General features: G+C 47.6%; 1 long non-coding RNA gene across 1 annotated transcript; it reads right to left on the bottom strand.

Moving 5' to 3' along the window:
* Positions 1 to 7616: 7616 nt before the first annotated feature.
* On the bottom strand, positions 7617 to 12249 carry LOC121104623. The gene is made up of 2 exons (XR_005836980.1): positions 12077 to 12249; positions 7617 to 9959 (listed from the first exon to the last, which is right to left on the bottom strand). It is a non-coding gene; the product is annotated as an uncharacterized LOC121104623 (long non-coding RNA).
* Between the last annotated feature and the right edge of the window lie 3464 nt (positions 12250 to 15713).

Raw genomic sequence — 15713 nt, 5'->3', positions numbered from 1 at the left:
AAGTTCTATTATCCTCATTTGCTTCTGTTTTCATCCCACTCAGTGACGCTGAAGTGGTTCCTCCAAGCGAGTGGGAACAAAATATAATCTCTTAAAATATTTTTAAGAGGACATGCAGGCTTGGTATTTGTAAAAATATGTCAACAAAATGTGCTAACCACTTTTTTTTTTTTTTTTAATTGTCAAAGAAGCTAAAGGGATTAGTTAAGCTGAAGGGCTGTTTTAGAACAGGGGGACGTTTGGAGAGAATAATGACTCAGGTCATTTCGGCTGGTGTTTACGGAGTGATCGCCGTGTGCCAGGCACTGTTTTGAGGTTTGCTTGTGATTAGCTCATGTCACTCTCCAAAGCGCCCGGTGCGGTGGGTGGCACTGTTATTCCCATGGTACAGGTGAGGCAGGCAGGTCAAGTCAGGAGGCTGGGGTTTCCCAGCAGCTGAGCCGTGGAGCTGGGGTTTGGGTCCACGCAGGCTCTAAAGACCATGTTTGATTCAGGTCTGGTTTCTGAGAAAACGTGCACGTTCGTTTTGGGAGCTGCTGAGCCGCAGCCCATCAGCTGAAAGTAACGGGGTGACACTGGTAGCTGGTTTGGGGTCCACTGTACCACCAACACCAGGGCACTACGCTGACCTTCGGTCTACACTTAGGGTTTCCTGGTCACACTACACTTCTCAGGAGTGCGACCTTAAATCTTCTCTCCAGCATTTTCCCCAAATACCAGCATCCTGTGGGAGGGTGTGGCTGGAGAGGGTACACCCACAGTCAGGAAGACAGGAGCTCGTCTCCCCCAGGTCCTTCCCTGTGGCCACTCACCTCTGACTTTCTCCTCCAGGCACCTCTCCGGGCTCGCTTGACCTCCAGTTTGGAGAAGATGCCCAAGGAACCCCAAAAGGCAGGTATCTCCCAGCTTCCGTGAGGATCGCTCTGATCCAGCTGTCTTTCTTCAAAGAGTTCCTTTTGCTTTGTCCACGTTGGGTGGTCTTGCTGATGACCGAGAGCTCCTCGGGTTCTAGGTGGACAGACCGAGGCCCAGCTCTAATGGGCTCTCTCACTTCATATACACACTCTCGCTCTCTTCTCCAACCCAGAATACGGACCCTGGCAAGGGCCCTGCTGGCGTTGAGAACAGACTGATTCTGAGCGCCAGCGAGCTTCTGTGGTCTTTACGAGACTAGTGTGTCCTGATTGAATGCTTACTATGTGCTTGGAGATACAGCTTCTGATCTGGGCGACAGGGGTGGGGTACCGACTCTGCCTGGTATGAGAAAGGGTGCGAACAATGTACTCGGCCCGTCATAAATACTTAACCAATGATCACTATTACTGTTTTCTATTCTCCTGAGGCCAAAGTCAACCACTTAGTACAAAAAAAAAGAATGGCGTGAGTTAGCATGGTCTTTGGAATTCGTTCGGGCTAATTCCACTTCTTTCTTGCGGTAGACTCTCAAGTAAGTTAAAGAAGTTAGTAAATCAGAAAGTGAGTTAGCCTCTGATGGCTACGGAGTCCTCATCTGCCAGATGAATTTAAGTGTACAGGTTATCAGGACGATGAGATAACACTATGAGTCGATAAGTCAGGTGTGGAGTTAAGACTATGGCATATCACAGGGGCTCAGTAAATTGTTTTCTTTTTCCCTTTTTGTTACTCTTTTTCTTATCTTCTTCCTGTTACTATTATCGTTGTGGTCATTGTGTTGTTGTGCGGAAAATATGGACACACTTAAATATCTGAGTGATTTCAGCAAGGGAGACTATCTGGGCTATTAGTTTAGGGGGACTCTTGGTTTTATCAATTTATCAAGACTCTTAATACCTCAGTCAGGTCATTATTCCTTTGCTCATACTATTCACCAGCTCTCGGGTTCATTCAGAGTAATATCCAGTCTTTACTATGCCCAAAATGGTATGTACCTCCTCCATCCTCATTTTCTGACTTGTATCCTCTTATTACACTCCGTGCCAGCCACAATACCGTGCTGGCTTCCTTGCTGTTCCTTGAACCATGGGGCACACGGTTTCAAGGTCTGTGCGTGACAGTCCCTCAGCTGGGAATGCTGTCTTCCCTAGACCTCCACATGGCTCCCACTGTCACCCCTTCAGATCTTGACCCATATTGTCTCCGCCTGGGAAGTCTTCCCGGACTAGCCTGTTGAACATCATCCCCTGCAAATCCCTCTAATCCCCGGCCCCTTTGCCCCACCCCCCATGTTTTCTCCATAGCACTTAACATCTAATTTTTTTAAAAAAAGATTTTATTTATTCATTTGAGAGAGAGACAGAAAGAGCACAAGCAGGGGGAGAGGCAGAGGGAAAGGGAGAAGCGGACTCCCCACTGAGCAGGGAGTCCGACGTGGGGCTGGGTCCCAGGACCCTAAGATCATAACGTGAGCTGAAGGCAGACGTTTAACCATCTGAGCCACCCAGGTGCCCCAACATTTAATTTCTTTTTAAAAAGATTTTATTTTTAAGTAATCTCTACACCCAATGTGGGGCTCGAACCTACAACCCTGAGATCAAGAGTCACATGCTCCACCAGCTGAGCCAACCGGGCGCCCCGTAGCACTTATCATTTAATACACTACAATATTAAGTGCTAACTCCACAAGGATAGGCATTTGGATGGTTTGCTTTCCTGTGGTATTCCCAGCACCTAGGACAGTGCTTGGTATACAGTAGGTGCTTAATAAATATTTGTTGTGTGAGAGAGTAGATGAATGAGTGAATGGTGGAACCCAGGGAGCATATTTACTTAATTCAATAGAACAGCTAAATATTGGGATACTTTCCTGGGTGCCAGCCACTGTGCCGTGACATGGAGGCTACTGGCCTTACCTTTCCTTGAGGAGCCTGCTGGCCATTATGGCAAACACACACAGCTGGGGCTAGGCATAACCCAGCAAATGTCATAAAGGAGGCGTTGAACAAAGAGAGTGACTGAACAAAGAGCATGGTGGCATTTGAGTGGACCATGGGGGATGGGTAGGTGGCTACGGATTGGTTTTTGGACATGTGTGGCACATGGGTTTGGGGAGGTTCAAAATGAAGGTGGGTCAGGCCGTGGGCATAGAGCAAGGAGATGGGTAAGTAGAGAATAGTTCATTAAAGAGCAGTATATGAAAATACTAGGTATTTTAGTCCCCGTTTTTTTATTTCTCAGGGTATTGAATGTAGTTTGGAATTCTATGTTAATAGGCAGCTAATTTTTAGTTTTATAGGTCAAATATGCTTATGTTTTACATGTTAAAAGATTAAAATATTTAGCTACCAGTAAAGGGTCCTGGATCCTTGTCCATATTTGAGAATTAACCAACTTTTATTCATGCATTTGCATACATATTTCTTATTTATTTATTGAGATACAATTGGCCTATAACATATTGGTTTCAGTTGTACAATATAATCATTCAGTAATTTGTATATATTGTGAAATGAACAGCCTATATCTTTCTTTTGGTCTGTGTGTAGTTTAAACATACGTGTGTGTATATTACATATACATATATACACATACATATATATTATGTCCATATACATATATTTCTTTTAGAAAGTACAGTATTGTGTATGTGTGTTTAAACAAAGGTGGCATACTTCTTGTGGCCTTATTTATTAACTTACTCCACAATGTCTTGGTGATCTAGCTACGTGAACACGTGACATTACTTCATTCTTTCCAAGTGCCGTCTGTATTCTGACATTTCGATATCATAGTTTATGTGGCCATTTTCCTCTTGATGAACATGTAGGTTGTGGCTTATTTTTAGCACTCTTATAAAGAATGCTACGATGAATAGCCTTGTGTATGCTTCTTTGAGCCCCTGAGTGATTATTTCTTTAGGGTGGTTACTATAATTATATGCTTATCTGTTTTTTCTTATGTCTTAATTTGTTTAATGTCTGTTTCTCCGATGAAAATGTAAACTCCACGAGGGCAGGAATCCAATTTGTTTTGTACCTCACTCTTTAATTACTACCTAGCCAGTGCCTGAGACGAAGGAGTGGTCAATAAATATTTATGGAATGAAGCTGGCTGAAAGGTTGGCTGGGGCCAAGGTGTAGTTTTGCATCCCCAGAGAGGGAACTATGATTTATTTTGGTAAATTGGAGATTTTTGTACAAGGCAGTAGTAGCAGGACAATTACTTGTCGGGTTTAGGAAGAAGTATTTTAGGCTAGGAAGAAGACAGGTACTGGGGCCCGGTTATGAGATTATTATGCAGGTCCGAAGGAAACAGGATGGTAGGAATCGAAAGGAGAGGGTGCATTTGAGAGCTACTGGGTGATAGGATCTGTAAGATTAACTGATTAGCTCTGAGGGGCTGTGTAAAGAAAAGCATGGAAAGTGGAGACCCAGTCTAGGACATATTCTTTTCACAAATGTTTATTAGCTCCCAGCTCTGTGCAAAAAGCACTCTCTGTTAATTGCTGTTGGCACGTAAATTTGCAGGACCTTTCTTCCCGACCTTCAAAGGAGATTTGGAGTCCACTGGAGACTATGGAGGACGAGTAAGCAGGTACACCAAGAATGCCAGGGAGTGACTGAGGTGGGAGGGACTAGCCCCAGGGCAACCAAGTGAAATATTGTTGTTCCAGAATGGGGTGGGAGGGGGGGAAGGAGAATGCTGGGTGAGGATGTTTCAACCCTGCCCCAGAGACACACAGGGCTGACTGGTAGACATTCAGGAAATAGGATGTCGAGAAATGTGCATCAGTGTAGCTTTTTACAAGTGAGGAAATTTAGATTGGTGACAGAGCTGGGCTTTGACAAAGGCTTCAAATGGCCCACCGGCCTCAATGTAGTCTGGAAGGTGGGGAAACAGACTGTTAGCTGTGTGACCTCAGGCAGGCTACTTAACCATCCTGAACCTCAGTTTCCTTTTTTTTTTTTTTTTTTAAAGATTTTATTTATTTATTTGCCAGATAGAGAGAGAGAGAGAGAGAGCACAAGCAGGGGAAGCAGCAGAGGCAGAGGAAGGAGCAGGCTCCCCGCTGAGCAAGGAGCCCGATGTGGGGCTCAATCTCAGGACCCCGAGATCATGACTTAGACTGTAACCGACTAAGCCAGCCAGGTGTCCCTCAGTTTCCTCTTTTTAAAGAAAAAGCAGTAATAAGTAAAAGGGTGAAGACGGGTAAGGTTATGGCTAGTTCCGTGCCAGACGGGTTTATCAGTGACAACGCTGCCTCTCTGATCGTGCCCTCCACACGGGAGAGGAAGTAGAGGACGCCAGTGGCCTCCGATTTGCCCTGTCTCCTTTGTTCAGCCAGGATGCGATCTTGCAGGAGATAATCTCTCGAGGAAGAAACACTTACTTGAAGTTCAGTGGGTTGGTTTCGCTTGCATTTCTTTCCAGCGGATTCCCAGTGTTCCGTGGGATAAAAAATCCAAAGTCGTCACGGGTCGCACCCCAACCCCCCCAAATCCTGCCAGCCACATTATCAGGGATTTTTGTTTTTATTCTAAGAGACATGGGGAGTTGTAGGCAGGGCCCTGATGTAATCAGATTTGACTTTTGAAAAGATCAATGTGACTTTTGAGAAGATCGATGTGACAGAGATGGGATTGTCTGCATTTCTGCTGGAATGGTAGCTCTGTGAGGCACCTTTCCTTTCCAGTTGGGTCCCAGGCCTGTGGCAAACAATGCCGGGCCCACGGGCCCACGCTATTGGTTGGATGCATATTTGGCCTTTCTGCATTTAAAACAAGACTAAAAATAGCCATTGTGTTACTAGAAGGATATAATGAGATAATGGATGTAAAGTGCCTGGCGCACAGTATCTATTTACTCATTTCTCATCCAGTCTTTAATGAGCATCTACTCTATGCCAGGCATGGTTCAAGGTCCTGGGGATGCACCCGTGAGATGTAGATGTGAGGCTTGGCCAGGTCTGCACAGGAAAGGAGGCTGCTGTTTACTACCTGTGGGCCTTGGGAGAGCAACTCCATCCCTCTCTGCCCAGGTTCTTCCTCTAACAAATGGAAAGATATAATCCCTACCTCACAGGGTCGTTAGGCGGATTAAATGAGCTATAAAGTGAAAAGCACACATTGAGAACTCAATAAATGTTAGCGCTTATCAGCTAGCCTCTCGGCATGCTGGCCGTGCTTTGGGCCTGGGATCTTTCTGAGCTCTCGGTGCTCTAGTCCACATGACCCATCCCGAGGCAGAGAAATGCGGGAGGCATTGCTGGGTGTGGGTTTGGACAAGTCCCTGATCTTCATGGAATGAACAGTCTGATTCAGACCAAAAAAGAAAAGAAAAGAAAATGACATTTTTAACCAACTACACAGACAACTCATGGGACCATTTCTCTCATCCAGGAAGGAGAGCTGGAAGGAAAAGGAGGGAAGTGAGGACAAAGACTCTTGTGCTCTTCCCAGCAAAATGCGGAACCTCGGGTTTCAGGACTCGTATAAATGGCGTCAGGGTTGCTGAGGCTAGAGTTACCAGGTGGACTCAGAGGCAGTCCTTCGTAAAAGCGGAGACGTTTGTGGAGCTGCTACTCTGTATCCACGAGAAGAGTCATCATAAAAGCCACCCTTTGCTAGTGAACAACGGAGAGCTCCCCTGTGGTTGGCCATGGGGAACCTGATCATTTCATGAGGCAGGCCAAGCAGAGGTTATAATCCTTACCTTACAGATGAGGAAACTGAGTCAAGAGCCCAGTGACTGGCCTCAAGACCCAAATCTCAGTTCCCTTCCCGCCGGACCTCTCTGCCGCCGAGCTCCGGGTTTCGTTATTCACTTCTATATGCATTTGCTGTGAGCACCTCTACCGATCACGGCTGTGGGCGGCCATGTAAGAGGAGATGGTGTAGGCAGTTGGACGTATGTTTTAAGAGTTGAGGGGAGAGGTCTGGGTGGAAGATAAATGTTTAGGAGCCCTAAACATCTAGATGGCATTTTGAGCCACTGGACTGGATGAAATCATCTAGGGAATGAACAGGAAAGAGAAGACAAGGCGCCATTACTGGGCCTTGGGCGCTTCAAAATCTGGAGGTCAGGGAGAGGAGGAAGACCCACAAAGGGGACTGAGAAGGAGTGTCCAGTGAGGATGGGGGTGGGGAGGTGGAAATCAGTAGCACAAGGGAAACAGTGTTTCAAGAATGAGGAAGAGGGGGGTCAGCTCTATGAAGCATTGCAGATGCTGTGAATAACATGGGGACATGGACTTGGCCATTTGACATATTGTCACAACTGGAGTCAATGCCAACTCTTGCTACTGCCCTGCCTTATTTCCTTACTCCCCTGTCTTCACTCGCTGGACCCCAGACACACCTTTCCCACCCCGCCGTATTAGCATGCTTTGCCACCTAACGTCCTGGGCGTCTCTGCTCCTTAGGGAGACCTGATCTACAACCGCATGCCTCCTCCCCTCTCCAGGGACCCTTATGTTGCAGATACACTATCTGTGTGCTGTCTGTCTTCCTCTAAAGGGGCAAAGACTTCATTTGTTTTGCTTACTGCGAGGTCTGTCTCCTATGCCTAGGACTGTGCCAGGCCTCACCTCGCCCGCCTGCAAAACTCTGGGTTTACAGCTCCGCAGTGTGTCTCATTTAATTCTCCAGAGTCTTTACAGAAAAAATATTATTTACATAAATAGTAATTATAGATACTTCTTTTTCCAGTTTTATTGAGATATAGTGGACACATTACATCGCATAAGCGTAAGGTGTACGACATAATGATTTGATCTATGTTTATATTGCAAAATGATTATGAGAAGTTTAGTTGACATCCATCACCCTGTATAGCTATGATTTTTTTCCTTGTGATGAGAGCTTTTAAGGTCTTCCTCTTCCTCCTCTTCATCATCATCATCACCCCATTTTGTGGATGAGAAAACTGAAACCCAGAGAGATCAAATAATATTCTAAGGCTAATGCCCCTCTCAGAAGGTGGAACTAGATGGAGTACTTGGGCCAAGGCAATTGGAGAGAAGACATGACAGCACATTTTCAGAGGGCACCCGCCCTCTCTCCCCTTAGAGGCACAGAGTTTAAATGAATTTCAGGAGGAACAGAAGCTGACATCTTGAAAGAATGGGAAGGGGGAGCCAGGCAGAGGGAGCCACAGGTCTGAAGGCTCTAGGTCAGAGGGAAGGCCTCATGGCTGAAGCTTAGAATCCCGGGGAAGGGCTTGCCAAAACTTGAGGCAGCAGAGTTAGGCAGGGGCCAGCTCTACAGAGCTAGGAAGGCAAGCTCTGGAGTTTGTTCTTTTTTTCCCCTGGGGCCATAGGAAGCCATTAAGCTGGGCGGCGACAGGATCTGATTTACTCTGTAAAAAGATCTCCTGGACGTCGGGTGGAGCTTGTACCAGGAGCTTGTATTAAGGCAAACCTAGAAAGGAAGAAGCTGGGAGAAAACTTACACACTCCATTTATTTGGAGGGGAGAGTGAGAGGTCATGATGCTGTGTTAGAGATGGAGGTAAGTGGACAAAGTTGAGATATATTAAGCTAGAAATTATAGGACTTGATGGATTAAAGGTGCAGGTGGGGGGGTGGAGATGAAATATAGTTTGACTTCTGGGTTTTGGCTTGAGTTAGTGGGCGGATGGTAGATGGATCCATTTATTGAGATGAGAACAGGAGTCAGATTTCAATAAACGTTAGTTACCTTCCCCTTCCGCCACCTCCCCTTCTCCCAAAGCTCCCCATCTGGAATATCAGATGAGTGCAAAAAGCTTTCCAGAGGTGCTCGGAAAGTTATGTGACACATGTGATTTTTAAAGAAACTTTACATTTGCAACGCAAGTGAAGTCAACCTTGGAAAACCAGCCAGAATGTTGGTGGAAGACAAAAGTTGTGCTTGCAGATGGGGGGAGGACGCCCGTCAAACTTGCCGATAGGACGTATACAGTTAAAAATAAACTACACTCTTTGCACATTATCAAGGTCGATTAATTTAATCAAGTCGTGATTGTATCTAAACCTCGATTAAATTGAGCCTTATACTTGGCCCCTCCCTTTTCAGTTTGCTTGTAAAAACCAGCAATCTCATCTCTTACAGTATTGTTCTGAGCCAGGTGGACTGGCAAACTCCGAGGGAGAGTCTCCAGGCTCCAGACCCTGCCTCCACTTCTGAAAGGTGACTTCTGCAATTTATTTTTATCATACAGCGTGATGATGTTTTACAGAGGGCTTAAAATTTCGAGATGACTCGAGTGGGATCAAGAAACTTAATAGAAAGGAGAGGAGTGTAGCGTTCCCTGGAGTTGTTGGTGACCCCTACTTAATTTAGTGCATTCGGTCGTGTTAAAAGGGCTGTCCCGGTTTCCTTCTCAAATGTCCTTTGTAGTTAGCAAGGGCTGGCAGGTTTGCCTAACTTTCTCATTTTCTTTTCCTGCTGACTCCTCACTGCAGTTTTTCGAGTTTTCCTGCTCTGAACACTGAATTCTTTTTAAGTCGAGTATCTATGTTGGCTCCATTTCAGCTCCAGGGATTTACGTGCAGTTTCCAAATTGTTTTTCTGTAATAGTTCCCCAGTAAAATAAATACTTGTGAAACAGGAAGATCATATCGCATTGTCCTTCTAATTAAGGCTAGGTCTCCAAAGATGATTCCAATAAATGTTAAGTGTAGCAAATTAGAAGGTTTTTTTTTGTTTTGTTATTAGATCTGAGAAGGCTGCGTTGGGCAGCATCTGGAGAGAAAACCAGAAGTTAGCAAACGAAGGGGTCTCGTATCACGAGGATTAAATCAGAGATAATGGTGCGATTTTCTAAGCGTACACTGGGAAATATATCTTAAGGAGGGCTGGTCTGTTTGGATAATTGTGAAAAACGAGGTGTAGCAGATGTTTGTCGCATTAAGGAGAGGTGAAGTGGGGCTTTTTCTGCCCTTTCTCCGAGTAACATGTGCAGAGCAGAGCATCAGCTTCCATTTGAAGGGACGGTTCTGGTTCTATTCTTTGTTTGTTGCCCGCGTCTCTGCAGCACCTGACTCCTTTGGAGATAGTCTAGCTGGGGGGTGATGGCAAAACAGGATTATTCGTGGGTGGAGCTAAGTATATGTCGACTGCACTGCTTTGTTTTCAATTTTCATTTCATAGAATAATAATGAGTTCTGAGCTTTTACTACAAAACTACATGTTCCTAGTGTTCTCCTTTACTTTTGGAGTTTCCATTTTTTATTAATTGTTTTAACTGTGCATGCTTCCCGAATAAATCTTAAGTGTGAGTCTTCACATTCTAAGGGGAGAGTGTGTGTCTCAGGGATGCCCTTTGCAGCAAATTCAGATCACTGTATGTCCATTTAAAAACATAGTATGTGTTTGCAACCCAGCACTCAGTCACTGGCAGAATTTTTGCAACGATTTCCCAGTTTTATTGGCACGTCTCCAGGAATAAGGTTCTTTGTAATTCTTTGCTCAAACATAAGGATCACATATAAAACTCTCAGCAGATAGATCAGTTAATACAATTATCTTTCAGTTTTAAAAGCTACAACATAATAAGGTTTTGGGGGACATGGTGGGGGGAAGAGAGAGAAACAGTAACTAACCATAGGATGCTATTATGCTAACAAAGTGGTAGCCTTGTAAGAGCAGAGAGAAAAGCACAACCATTTTTGCTCAGAAAATAATTCAGTAGCAACAAGGTCTGAGAGCCAGAAGCCTCATTGTTCTTAGTGAAACAATTATTTGTCAAAACATTTGATTGTTTCCCTATCTCTACTGAAAAGTTTGGACTTTTCTTTTTGCCCAATTTTGACACTAGAATTTTTAACTATCAGTGCTATTGTGTTTACAACATTCAAGGTTTCAGAGTTCAAAGGTTATCCATTAACATGTAGAGCAAGGCTACACTTAATGTTGCGACTCAGCCTGGTTCCACTCGCTCAGAGTTTGTTTCGGAGCAATGCTCCAAGTCGTTTGTTTTGATAAAAGTTAAATCAAGTTTCTTATTTATGAAGAGTGTCTTTAGATTGCGTTTTAGGATGTGACTATTTATAAGGGTTTAAAAAATATTTTAAAGACTTGATATTATCTTCCCTGAGAAAAGGAACGCTAATACTAGAAATAGAAATGATCAACATCAGTGTATTTGAGTGAAAAAAACAAAAAAGAGTTCTGGCCAAAGAATTTACTTCTGGCATTGCTAATTAATTGTAAGTAATTGGTTCACTTCCTTTTTGAAAAAGACTAACCGGACCATATGTGGGGTTAGTAGTTATATATAAAATGACAGCAAAACATCACACTTGGCAAATTCTTCCCCTCTGCTAAGAAGCTGTCTCTCAAATTCCATTTTCTATTAAGAACTGCACTGTTCACCAGCAGAGCATTTTATATAGCCCCCCCTTTATTAAATACATACTTTAAGTGGCTTTCTTGATATGTTTTAAGTTTTTCCATTTTGGATACACCCATATCCCATTAAAAAAATCCACTTGGCTGTTTTGTTTGTGGTGAGTTGCGTAGCTCTGTTTACATTTGCATTCGTTTGCATTTTGGGGCAGAAAACTTGGTGGTTGTGATTGTTGCTACTATGGTCCCTCCTGGGGCGTACCTAAAATGAGGGAACACAGGCCTTCGGTATCAACCCCACCTCTTTCTTTTTGTGAGCAAGCAAGAGTGGGAAAGGCTCCAAATACGTTGGTTGTGGGAAGGGGAGGGGGCAAGGCCAGTTTGGTGCCCCCCCACCCCCCAGTTTTTAGCTTGGTTTCATCCACGTGGATTTCTATCAAAGCCAAGTGGATTCTTGGAACCTAGGCCACGTTTAGAAATCTCAAGTTATAATATAGGCGCAAATCGGGCCCTTTTAGAAAAACAACAATTACAGGATAGCTTTATGAAGATACCAATTAAACCATTTTAATCATGTCATCTCCTCGACCTTGCTCACAGTTGACGAAAATCTTGAAAAACTGTTTGTGCAGGGCTGCCTCCTAACCTACTCAAATGGGTGTAGAGGCTTTTTGCTAGTAATTCGGGATGACCCGGCAGTTCGGCTACCGGCCCCTCCCTCGCCTGGGCACACCTTGCAAGGGAGGGGGAGGCGGCGAGGCCGAGGCGTGCATCTGCGCCTGCGCGCTGCCCCCGTGGCCCACCCCCCCCTCTCCCGCCCTCTCCGCGTACCTGTCACTGGAACCGCCGGAGCGCGCGCGGGCCACGTTTAGCCGGATGGCGGGAGGCGGGGGGTGTGGGGGCGGTGAAAGGCGCGCGCGTGCGCGGGAATCGCAGGCGAGAACGGGAAGGGCGCGCGCTCGTCCGCTCGCTCGCGTCCCGGAGGCGGAGTCCGCGGCGGTGGGCGGGGCAGGGGCGCGCCTGCGCGGACCACGTGGCCTGGGGGCGGGGCCTGGGGCGGGGCCGCGCGGCCGGTGAAGGCAGGAGGCGGGGCGTTTCCGAGCGGCGGGGCCGAGGGAGGGCGCAACAGCTGCTCCCTGAGCACTTTCTGACCCAACAGTCCCCCAGCGCCGGACGCGCCGCGCCCCGGCGGCTCTAGGGACCCCCCGCGCCTGCACTGTCCCCGCGCGGACGAGTAGGGGGCGCCCGCGCCTTTGCCCCCCGTGCGCACCCCCCGCCCCGCTCACCTTAGCCCCGCGCCCGAGGTGAGCCCGGCCCCCAAATCCCCCGGGTGGGGGTGGGGTGGGGGCGGGGGGGCGCTCCCTTTGGGGGGTCTTCAAGGCGCGGGGTCCCGAGGCGCCCTGGGAGATGGCTTCGCCTCGCGCCCAGTGGTCCCCCGTCTCTTTTGGGGGGCCGGTACGGGCGCGGAAGCCGGGAGGTGTCCGCACAAAAGGCCGAGAGAAACTCCCTGTCGCCTCCCCTCCCTCCTGCCTTCCCCGCCCCCTCCCCTCCTCGCCTGCTCCCTCCTCATTCAAACCTCGGCTCGCTCGTGTGGTGTCAGTTCAGTCCCGGCCGCCGCCGAGCGAGGAAATGGCCGAGGAGCCGGAGCCGCAGGTAAAGGGGGCGCGCCCCCCGCCCGCGCCGGGCCCAGGGGCGCCTCACCTCGCCCTCCGGAGTCCCCCCGAGCCGCCCTCGAGTCTCCCGTGCTCGTTAGCTGGCCCCCCTCCCCGGATGACCCCCGCCCCGCCCGGCCCCCGCTCCTGCTCTCTGTTCCGCTCCTCTAGGGCGCCCCCTCCCCACCCGGCTTCGGAGCGATTCCAGCAGCGAGGAGGTGCCGGGCGAGCCCCCGGTGTGTACAGTGTTTTACCATCACACTCACTCTTGGGGATAGTCAGGATGGCTTGGGGGCGGGGGAGTCCCCCTTCTCCGGCCGGGACCTAGGGGCCGGCCGGAGGGAGCAGGGGGCTGCGTGCGTGCGTGGGTGGGTGGGGGGCTGTTCCGGAAAAGTTGGGTGGCTCCGCCGGGTGGCTCTCCGGGTTTGCCGGCCGGGCCGTGGGGGGCGGGCGGAGGGGAGGGGGCCGGCGCGGGGTCCCCCGCGATGGCCCGGGAGGGGCCGGGGCAACTTGGGAACAGCCAAAACAATGCGTCCTAACAGGCGTCCCCCGCAAACAATGGCCGGGACCGTCCATACGGGCCGGGCGGAGGGCGCGTCTATAGGGGCCGAGGGAGGGGCTTGGCGTCGCCGCGGACCCCGACGCGCACTCCAGCAAGCCCCCCAGCGCCGCCAAAGCCGTCCCCGGGAGTCCCGGTCTCCTGCCCATCCCTGAGCAGGCGGTGCACGGGCTGCGTTTCCTGGATGTGTGTGATAAGGTGTTTTTCTTTTCCCTTTAATTTTAAAGATTTTTTGGAACTTTTTAAATAGCCCTTAAACGCTTAAAGAATATCTTTATAACTCTCACTTCTAGTTGGAGTTCCAAAGCCAGCTGGAAGCTGAACTAGTAACTAAAGGGCAGGAAGGATTGAAATGTTCTCCTATAAGTGTTTCTTTCTTTCTTTTTTTTTTTTAAAAGGGAAGTTTCTGCCAGGAGGCGCTGAGTGGCGAAACCGCGCAGTTTCAGATGTAGAGCCCTCTTCTCTCTTGCTTTGGCCCCAAAATGCGAGCGGCACGGGATGGGGAGGGGAGAGGAGGGCGCTGCTGGGGGCCCCTGGAGGCCGGATTTGGGGCGGCCTGGGCGGTCCTGCTCCGGTGGGGGCAAGACCTGGCCTGTGGGGGTGCGCAGGCCGGTACCTGCGCCCAGGATCGGGACAGACGTTAAGGTCCTGGGTTGGAACCCACATTTTTTGGGATTGGGGAAGGGCCACCGAGGACGGGAAGCCGCATTCTTGGGCGGGTGGGATGGGGGTGGGGTGGGGTGGGCAGGCGGGGACTTTTCCTAAAGGTTTAGTTACAGGAACAGGAAAGAGCCACCAGTGGCCACTTCTGGGACCCCAGTGGCCTGCTTACACTTGGAGTAGTAGAAACTATTTTCTCTCTCTCTTCCCCCCTCCCCCCCCCCAAGAAAAGAATAGTCACTTTTGAGTTTAAGGCTTTGGTGTGTACTCTTTGAAATTCCTTGAGCCTCAATTTATCTTTCTGAATCAGCCTATAGGGCTTGAAGCATTGACATGAACATTCCTAAACGTGTATTAAGTGCAGGGCTTTTGCAGTGGTCCTTTGGCCAGTTTGGGGTCGTGTAGTATTACAGACCACTACATGCTACATACTAGCTGGTTTCCTAGCTTTCTAGATCGTTTGGAACCATTAAGCTGTATGTTTTAAGAAGCCTAGGTCTGATTTAGTTCAGGTTGATTCAATTATGTCTTCATCGCTTTTGAGTTGGTTGAATGAGTTGACATGAGATTAAGCTCAACAAAAGAAAAGGCAGGGTAACAACAGCTGCCGGCCAGGCCTGGCGACTAGGTAGGGGTCTTGGGAGGCCTTGCACCTTCTCTTTTGTATGTGTTAAGTACATTTAAAAATGTTCTTTTACTGTACTGTCCCCCCTCCCCCACGGATGGATGCCTTGCTTGATACCAAATAAGACCTAAAATGCTAAATTTTATAATACTTGGAGAAGGAATAATCCAGAGTTTCTAAAAAGCCTTCACTGTCTGCAGTGACAAGTGCAGAGTAATAATCTAATTGCTTTTTGTCTGAAAAATACAGCAGTCAAACCACTAGTTTGTGCTTGCTTAGTTAATGTGTGCTAAGAACTTTTAAGGTGTGTCCTTAATGGTAGATGACTTTTTCTGAGAAGTCATGTTTATTTTAGATACTGTTTTTGTTCAGTATCCCAAAGACTCTAGTAGTGTGTGTGTTTTTAATCCTGGCGTTTTAGTGAAGTCAAACCCCTTCCACCCCAAATTGCCATTTTTTTTCATCAGTTATGTAAGTATTAAATTCAAAGAGGCATAGTGACATATTTAAAAATCCTTTGTCAGTAGCTACAACACAAATTTACAATTTATTGGGCTTGTTTGTTGGAATAGGGTTAATAATCTGAGTGTTTGGAATTTTAATTATTTGGTGTGAAGAGGAAGGCTGCTCCTTTAGACTCCGCCTTGGTTTGCAGGCTGGAGGAGGAAGTGGGGGAGGATTATGACTTTTCCAGGTGAAGGACACATACTTTTCTTTAGTGTCCAACTTCATTCAGTCCTTTTATCTTCACAGCACCTTCTAACACTTTGCAGTTTGACCTTTGCTGTTTTTAATAACTTGTAAGATCGAAGTTTAGCAGTTGTCTTGGGTTCATATTATTCCCTTTCACTTCCTAATCAAAAAAAGGAACTAATACACCACTTTGATAAAATTGGTAGAAAATATTTTCTGCCTTCACCCTGAAGAATCTATTTAGATAACAGCTTGATTTTTTTTTTTTTTTCCAGGTAG

This window comes from Ursus maritimus, unplaced genomic scaffold (genome assembly GCF_017311325.1).
Source record: "Ursus maritimus isolate PB19 unplaced genomic scaffold, ASM1731132v1 scaffold_22, whole genome shotgun sequence".
NCBI lineage: Eukaryota > Metazoa > Chordata > Mammalia > Carnivora > Ursidae > Ursus > Ursus maritimus.
The sequence above is the reverse complement of the archived record's forward strand: the minus strand, read 5'-3'. Positions and strand labels throughout refer to the sequence as shown.